Source organism: Apus apus, chromosome 4 (assembly GCF_020740795.1).
Source record: "Apus apus isolate bApuApu2 chromosome 4, bApuApu2.pri.cur, whole genome shotgun sequence".
NCBI lineage: Eukaryota > Metazoa > Chordata > Aves > Apodiformes > Apodidae > Apus > Apus apus.
The window spans coordinates 72,562,652-72,572,541 of record NC_067285.1 but is presented as its reverse complement, the minus strand read 5'-3'; positions in this window follow the sequence as shown (position 1 = coordinate 72,572,541).

Below are 9,890 nucleotides of genomic sequence, written 5' to 3'. Positions count from 1 at the left end.
GAGATTCAAAGGGGATTAGACAAATTCAAGGACAGCAAGTTTTATATAAGGACTTCATAGGAATTAGGCAAGTTTCATCCTCTAGCATTCCTAATACAACAATTCTGGATGCTGGGGGATATAGAGGAAAGGAGCCACCCAAGCTCATGTAATCACCTCAAATAGCCACAGTCTAAGATGTACTACTGGGCTAGGTGGCCCACTGGTGGGACCCAGAAGGGAATTCCACACATTTTTATATTTTAAGGTTATTCAATCAGTTGCAAAGTTGTAGGCAATGTCTAGGCCTTTTCCCTGTTTATAAGAATATATAGTATTCTGTTTATTTGCAAGGATGCAGATAGTTGGGTGAAATGGTTTGATGAAAGAAATGAAAGCAAGCACATGACAACCTTCTAATGCCTAAGGGTGGTTTTCCAGAAGTTCCATGGATTTTGTTCTTTCAAAAAAAGATGAAATACACACAAAATGCAGAAATGTTTTTTTCCCTGATGTGATGCATTGTCCTATCTCTAAATGGCATTGGAAATACCCATGCCATTATTTAACTGAATCAGATCTTTAATTAAGTGGCTTTTTCTAAAAATTCATGCAATTGCAGTAGTTATTTAATCTGTAGCCTTCTTATTTATTTTAGCCTTCTTTTTATTTAATCATTTGGTTTCAGCCTTCACTGTTCAGGAACATTATCTGTATCTCCTTCAGTGGAAAAGCTAGCATGGCATTCCATGGATATCTGTTAAGCTGCACAAGCACACATTATCAGAGGTGTTCTTCAGCTAACTATGTGAAACACTTTGAGATTTAGATGGAATTTATTAACTGTCAAGGGAAATAGCAACAGTGTGAAAGCCAGCCTTATGAAGTGTGAGAACTATGACAGATGGTAAAACCTGGCAGTCCAGTGAGCTGCTTTACTCTGGGAATTCTGAAGTAACTGCAGGTCACACATCTTAATTTTCAGATATATATGGATATATCACATACAGAGTCTTTTCTGGTAATCTAATTTTTTTCCTACCTCAAGTCTCCTGAAAAAGAAATATGCAGTCAAAATGTTAAAGTGAGAACTGACTGAAGCATACTCTAAAAGCAGCTGTGGCATAGTTGCAGTAAACTGGTGATACCCAAACAGAAGGTAGAACTGCCTTATAAAAGCATCGTGCTGAAGGGAAGGGATTTTTTTCTGTTAAATATGACGAGATCTAGCTTTAAAAAAACCTCACTGTGTGAGGAAAGCATCTGAGGCTCTTTATCTTAGATAAGTTGCTCAGGCCCACTGCTACCTCTTTTCATGATCCCATGGATGATCACATCATGGCTGTCACTGGCCTATAATATGTAGACAGCTCTCTAAGTTTGAATACCCAGGATACCCCTAAATCTTGCCAGTTCTTTCCATGTAATAGCCTTAACCTTTCCTCCCTGTAGGCCTTAATCACTCAAATGAAAAACTCCCATGACCACACCTGCAGTTTTTATTTTGCAATTGATCCCTACATGATGCAAGTCTCTTTTGCAGCTGGTGCATACCCATTTGCTTTTATCTTGGGAATCTCCAAGGATGTGGAGCACCGGTACATATTGTCCTAGACTTCAAATAAAAAAGTAACATTTTTTTTCATATTTGAGCTCTTTCTTCCATATAATATTTCTGTTATGGCAGATATCACTGCTGTTATCCAGAATTGCAATTGCATCTTGGATACATAAATTCTTGGAGAGACTCTCTTAATTTATTTCATATGTATCGTAGTTAGAGTGTAGGTAACTGCATTTTTGAGAGGAGGGCATAGGTGAGAGATAGATTGTGATGAGAAATCTCAGAAGCATATTTGGTGGGTTTTTTTTAAGAGTCTGTGTGAAAGAATGTGAGACCTGTTATCACGTAAGGTAATCCAGAAATTACTGCTGTCTCCATCTTGACTGATCATTGTTGTGAAAGACCTCAGCTAGCTCATTCCTCCTGCGATGGGTTTCTTTTCTGCCGAGGGTTCCTATTGTAGTCATTCAGTTCCTGTTGTAGTTTTAACTGGGAGACTTCCATTACAGAGTTGTTAGTTGGAAGGCTTTGTAGCATAAAAAGGAAGGGGAAATAAAAAATTAGTATTATGTACACTCAAAATGTAGTGTGTTTTTTTCTTAAAAGTCAGACTTGAAAAAGATGTATTATGAGATGCTGTAGTTCTGCTCAAGGGCTGCTCTGTCTTCTCTGGCTTTCTGCAGAGAACATGCTCAGCAGACTTTAAGGTTCCCAAAGACTCAGTGCACTGCCAGCTACCTGAGCAGTTGCTTTCCAACTTAGGTATGAGGCTCTTTCAGTCCAGCTGCAGGAGTCACTGTGCTTGGGATGGCAGCTGGGGCCTAGTCTGATTCACAGGGTTTATACCCCATTGGGCAGTGTTTATAGTTGTGGCTGCTAGAAAGAGTGCAAAATACCATCAAAACCTACACTTTTATTCACACTTGAATGCTCGCTTGGCTGTATCAGCATGAACTAAGCCAATAAGGCAACTCATGCGACAGAAGTGTTGATGTACTCTGAGAGCCACAAAAGGTCAAAGAACAAAAGAGATTTAATCCCCATTAAAATCACAGCTTTCCACTTCATTTTGCTTTGTGTGCTCATATGTCTAAACTTGAACTTGAAATGCTAGTTTGCAAGTAGCTATAATGTGCAAACACAGCTTTTGTCAACTTGTTAGTGTTTGTGTTCCAAAGCAAGAGATCAGAAAGGCAAAGAACAACAGATTAAAGCTTAGACAGTGTTAACACCATACAGGGAAAGAATTCTTACTCTCTATCACAGTCTTATCTGAGTGATAATCTGCATGGCCATGGAGAGCTGACACAGATTTTTTGTTACACTGTTGCCTTAGTGCTAAGATTTCTTTGATTTTCTGCTGTCAGCTTTACCACCCAGTGTAGATATCCTTGAGCTTTCACAATTGCTGCCTTTTCCTGCTAAGAAAACAGAACTTACATGTGTTTCAGTACTTCTTGGCACCCTGCCTCTCCCATATAGTTTAGGGTCAAATTTGCAGCCTATTCACTTTCCCTGATTTTAGGTATAGGTAATAGTGTAATTAGCAAGGAAAAATAAACATTTTTTCCTCTTTGGTGGGACAGAAGTCCTGCCAAACTGTAAATATGCCTTGTAAGGAGGGACTGCAAATCATCAGAGAAAAGCATACTTCAGAAGTGTAGATCTGAAAATGTGATCTCATATTCAATCAGTTTTGCAAAAACAACCTGTGGAGCTCAATATCATGGTTATTCTGTTTTTTAATATTGATGAATGTTTAAGAAAATGAAGAGTATTTCCTCAAATGAAAGCTGACACCCTCCCTGCCTATATGATGACAAAAGTCTGGTAAAGTCCTGCACTTTGGATGACTTTCACTATGGGATCCAGATAAAGGGAGGCTACACTTTCTCATGTAGCTGGGTCTAATCTCCTCTCCCTCAGATTCCATCCCTGGGGGCCACTCTAGCAGCTTCAATTCCTGGAGCTGCAATAGGATTGTGTTGCAATCTAATTTTGCTAGATTTTGTCTCACGCCTGTGTATGTTTTGAGTCCATAACAAAGTCCTTACTGGCATGAATGGAAGCAAAGGCTGTGTCCTGTAAGGCTCAAACCTGAACCTGGAAAGATCTACTCTTGCCAAGATCCATTCAAGCAATCTGGACTGAAATGAAGCACATATTATGCAACTTTGATATTTTTCAGAGGAAAAATTTCCTGCTGACAGAAATTTTTATGAACCTAAACCTTTGGTCTTCATATTTAGTTGTCCTTAAAACCCAGTATAACTACTGTGTCTTTTTCCTAGGAGTGATGAACATAATAGAGACCAGAGCTTGATTCCTCTGCATTTCAGAGATCTGCTCTGACCTGAAAAGTTTTCCAGTGACTTTTCTGAGTTCCTGTTGGAATGGGTTCCGTGGAAGGAGTCCAGAAATATCCATTTCAGAAAACTATTGTAATGGTTTCTTCACAACTGTAATGGTGCTTTCTCCTGTAGAGATATGGGTTACCTACATTCAAAAACTATTTAACTGTGGAGTTTTTCAGTTCAGGTACTTTTCAACTCACAAGTGTGCTCTAACCATTAGGTCCCTTGGAAAAGGACCACTTTGGCTAAGTTCTCAGCTGTTAATTCCCAATGAAAATAGGTAATTTCCTCCAGCCTGTGTGTAGATATCCTGCTTTCAGTATTTCCTTCTGGCTAAGTTAGGAGATTGCCCAGTGTGTTGTGTTTTGTGGCAAATCTCTTGTATCATGAATCACAGGCAAAGAAGGGGCTAGCAGTGTAATTTGGAAAGAAGATAGCTAATGGAAGATTAGTTAATGTGAGGTTGTATCTATGTTCTCTCACAGTTTACCCAGCTCCTCCCTAAGTACTAAGAATATTTAAATACACCCCTGGGCATGATTTCACAAAATGGAAACTCTGAATCACCCACATTGTTCTTTATGTGTTCCTAATGGGCTTCTGATTTTTATTTATACTGGTGATTTTTAGTAGAGAATTATTTATGGTAACATTAATGATCCCAAAATATATTTTGTTCTTGCTAAAATAAGTAATAACTTTTCAGAAGCACAGTAGATAACGGTAAACTGCTAGACTGGACATTGTGTGACACATCTGGAAAAGAAAAGGCTCCAGAGAGACCTTATAGTGGCCTTCTGGTATATGAAGGGGCTACAGGGAAGCTGGGGAGGGACTTTAAACAAGGGCATGTAGTGAGGGGACAAGGGGCAATGGATTAAAAATGGAGGAAGGGAGATCTAGATTAGACATTAGGAGGAAATTCTTTACTATGAGGGTGGTGAGACACTGAAACCCCATCCTTGGAAGCATTCAAGGGCAGTTTGGATGGGGATTAGAGCAACCTGGTCTAATGAGAGGTGTCCCTGCCCATGCAGGGGAGTTGGAACTAGATGTTCTTTAAGGTGCCTTCCAACCCAAACCATTCTATGATTCTATGATTCTAAGATTCTATGATGATGTGTCCATTAGCTTCAGATGTAAAATCTATCTCTCAGAAACATTCCGTGAATTTTCTCCAAGGATCTTGCAAGAACACAAATAAATGAACACCTTATACTCATATCCGCACGTGAAGTTTTCACCTGTGGTTCATGCTGTATTAACCAAAATTTAATTTAACACACAATCCAAGTATTATTCCACACATTTTGCAAATGTGAGTTATTTTTCATTTAAACCGATTTAACAGCCTCTTGTCCAGAGTGATATGATAAATTAGAAATTACTAATGTGGTTCATCAGGAAGGACATTAGTGCTTTCTGGCAAGTCATCCACCTTTGAATTAATGCAAATCTGTAATATAACGAATTTTTATCTGAGGAAATCTAATTATTTCCGTTCGAAAGCTGCTAAACTGTACCTGCTACATTTTACATGATGCTGCAGTTTTGAGATACAAACCAATATGAATCAAGTACAGATGAATACTTATATTAAAAAAAAAAAAGGTCCTAAAATAATTTCAGCATAGACTATGTTTCCAGGATGTCTAAAGTGTTTGGATGCTGCCATTTTATCTAGAGGCCATTCCTCATTTACTATCTGGTAGAACATTCCCTGAAGACCCAATGGCAGCAGTCCCAGGGAATATGGTAACTGTTGGCTCAGGCTTGTGATAGTGATGATGCATGTTCACTAGAGATTCACGCTGATCTGTGCTTCCCAGCACCATGTGTTAGATCTCTGGTTTCTGAAGCAGAGTAAGATTATTAAGAAATTTGCCCAACTAGGCAATCAAAGCCAAAAAGCAAAGAAGCTTGAAATAATAGAGCAAACTGAGTCCAAATGCAATAATGCAAAGGATGCATGAATGAAACAGATTCAGAAAGCAGGAAGTTTTCTTGGAGAAAGCTCAGTTTTCTGACAGTGAGCTTTCTTACAACACACAGATGTTGTGAAACTTTGAACAATTAACACTTTTCAGACTGGTCAAAATAGATGTGAAAAGTAAAATCTATTTTCCTGTGTGATATGAAATCTGCACTGAGCATCTCAAAGAATCCTGAGAGCAGAAATCCTTTTAATCATAAAATTTGAGTTATTTCTGCCTGGCACAACAGAGGACAAATGTAGCAAAGGCCAGAAGTGAGCCTTGACTCTGATACTGCCTCTCATAATACCATTTTCTGGGTTTATTTGTATACTTCACCTAATTTCTCTTTCATTGAAGACATAGTCTTCTATGCCACATCAAAGTAATTAAGTAGTTATCAAATTATGCAATCAAAGAGTTCTTAAAACAGACATTAATTATGCAAGATTTTAGATATATTTAAGTAAAAGTATGGCACTCTGAAACAGTTAGATTACTTTTGACTTATCACTTTGTGAGAGTGATATAATTTTTTCAACTCTCATTAGAAAACTTCATACAAACCTAGCGATAGTATTGAAAAACATTTCCTAAAATTCTGTGAGTTAGGGCTGACTTAGAGTCTCATAACAGCTTTGAAAGCAAATAAATTGAGTGATGACAATAACCCCATGTATGACGAGAAAGCTTCAAATCAGCTTTAGAACTATCACCACAGGATGTCCAGATGAATGTCTGCAATACCTGAAGCTGCAATCCAATTAGATAGCTTTAATGTAGTTGTAAAAATATGAAAATATTTTGATTCATTCTCTGAGATATGTGAAGCAGTTACTTATTTTTGGCAAAGAGCATTAATCTAGGAGCATTTGCTCCTGATTAGGAGCAAAGTTCTGGAGGGGGTGACATTTGCCAGCTCTTTGTCTCTGGCAGGGGGTGTTGGATTGCAAAGCAAACCCCACTTAGGACCAGGAGGCTGTTAATGAAGCCCTGAGTGTTTCCACTGGCTCTTGTTAACACATATTTCCCTTTCATCTCCTACTTTTCTGTAGGTTTCTTCTCCTGTGGGCAGCTGCTTTCTTTTACTGATTATTTTTATTGTAGCTCTGAGAGCAGACAAAAGTGTGTTTCAGGAGTTAGCAATACCAGTGTTAAGATCCAGCATCAGAGCTGTAGGCATTCTGTCTATCAGGTGGTTTATCTACACAGAAGTATTTCCTTTCAAATGGGCCTGTTTCCTGGAGCTTTGATATAGCTCAGAACTTAAAATGTATACAATTTCTCACACATTCAAGACATTTCAGCTACATAAAAGAATATTTATAAAATAATACGGACTGAAAAAACAGAGCAATCTAAAATTTACAGGCAATCAGATGTTTTTTAGTTGAATTTTGGAAACACTCCTTAACTTTGAAGCATTCAGATTAGGATTCAGTTTGCATGCAGGGCTTGTCTGAGGTCTAGCTTTGGTTTTTACACAATTATTGTTCCATGACATTTTCTTTCTGCCTAAAAGTAGGATGCAAGTAGTTAAAAAGATAATTTCTTGTTTGTTACAAAACATTAACAGAAAGATCTGATAATATTGTAGAATTGTGGAAATGTGTCTTCAGTTAATGCGCAAGTGCTCAGGTCTCCCACTTCAGATGTTCTGCACGTCTCTATGCACATAGCTCAGAGTTCTAAGCTGGGAAAATGATGGCTCTTGCCTGATGTACTGACTTGTGATAATAACTACATTAAGAATGGTAACAGAGATACCATTGAATTACAATTAATTAGAGTTCAATGACTGAAAACTTGCTTGGTTTTTCCTAGTGTATCAAATAGTTCCTCAAAAGCTATCACATATTCCTGTAAATTGTTTGGATCAAAACCCAAGATGCTTAATGCAATAAAGGGAACCATACGTCAGATATATAGACTTCTTTCAACAGTCTGATTGAACATTTCCTTCTCAATTTCTTAATCCTGATTTGATCATACTTTCAACAAATAAAGAGAGAGTTGGTGGGGGCTTGAAATACATATAATTTTGAGGATAACATTAGTGATGTTCTTAAAAATCAGATGTTTGATAGACATATTTCAAATTCAATTGCTCAAAAGAGAAAGGTAAAATCCAAACCCAGTAATAATTCAGAGATAGGCTTTAAAAAACAAAACAAAACAACCCTAAGAAACAAAACAAAAGAAATCAAAAGGACGGTTAGATTGCTATAGTGTTTGGTTTTCTATAATTCAGTCATGCAGGACTCACTGTTTGAGCTTTCCAAGCTTGCTTTATAAACACTTTCAAGGTGACTTCAAGGAAAAAAAAAATTACGATGAAAGCATTAAATGAAAATTAAATAAATCCTTAATTGTCTTTCGACTACTTAACACAGGTTCATTTTTTCTAAAGATAATCCTTGGCGTAGAATAAAACTCTCACGCAAGCTCAGCATTTCTGTTTAGGGCACACTGCAGCCTTGCTTGTGTTCTAGAATTTGCAAAAGCAATGTGATGATGCTGTGAAACTAGCCCTGCATCCCAGAAATGCATGCCATTACTTCTCTTTACTAGTTCTCCAGCATGAAACTGGAGAATATTAGGAAGTCCTGTGTCTGGTTTGGATACTGTTGTGCAAGAACTGGTTCGGATACTGTTGTTCCCAGAGTATTCCCAGAAAATCAGAATGGGTGACAGCAACACATCTTTCAGGTCTCCCTTGCATCTAAACTAATTTTCAACAAAGATTTTGTGACGAACTTGGAGAGCATAAATTAATTAGATTTTGTAACAAAATGAGCCGTTCATGTTTCTTCCAGATAAGGACAGGGAAAGCTCAATTGCTTCTATTTTAAAGATAATACAGGCAATTTTTGTATACAGGGACAAAACTTCACCAGAATCTATTAAAGAAAAAAAGGCTGCTTTGTGCAAGCCCAGCTGCTTGGAACTCTGCCAGCACATATCCTATAGGAATTAATCATGGGTTTTTTTGGGGGTAGTGGTGTCTAAATTACCTTAAGACACAATTTTCCATTTCTGAGGCTTGCTTAGTACACAAGGCTGTCTTAATGGAGCATGGCAAGTCAAGTCACCCACTGGGAAATTAATACCATCAAGCATCTCCTTGAAAACTTTTGCTCACTTTAGCAGAAGTGATCAGCAGAACTTCTCCTGAGCCTCTTGCTCTTCTGGAAAGTGAAGGAGACACTGAAGGCAAGAATTTGTAAATCTGCTGAAGGATTTAGTGTAAATGAAAGAGACGTTGTGGGGCAGTGAGCATTCATTTGTGAGACGAACAATTCCAGAGCCAAAGTCTTCACATGGAGAGGTGTTCACACCATCTGTGTAACCATCCAGCCACACAGGAACTGGGAAACAATTGCTCTTTTTAGGATGAAGATGATGTATGGGATTGTTTATGTAGGATGGGCTGCTTGTTATAGAGTTGGCTAAAAAATGGAACCAAACAGAAAAGATAAGAGCAAGATGAAAAGTATCTTGACACAACTCAGATTAATCCATCATGCTGAAAGGCAGGGTCCCAATACTAGCTGTAGAGAAAGAACTGGTTTCCCAAGAGCTGGGAAAGTGATGAGGAGGAACACTGGAAGATTAGGTTGTCCCCAGCCATTTGTTTTAGGGGCCTGTGGGAGTGGAGGCAAGCTGGACGCTGAGGTTGGCCACAGGGGAAAGAGTGTTGTCCCTCCATTCCTAGCCAGGAGGGTCAGAGTGGGTCTGGTGAAACCAAGTTCAGCCAACAGTGTGGTGACCAGCAGGCAAGCCCATGTTGTCACAAGGCAGGTGCAAGGCCAGCCACAGCATACACATGGCACAGCATAGGTACAGTATAGCCCAAGCAAGGTAAAATTTTCCCTAATGAAAGGAAGTTTAGGGAAGGGAAACATGAAAATACAGAAGTTTCTGTTGGGAGATGCCAGTAAAATGGAGAGATGCTAAGGATCATAGAGGAAGAGTGGAGGAGAGAGTCAAGGTGGGATACAGCAGCTTGTGTTTGGCAGT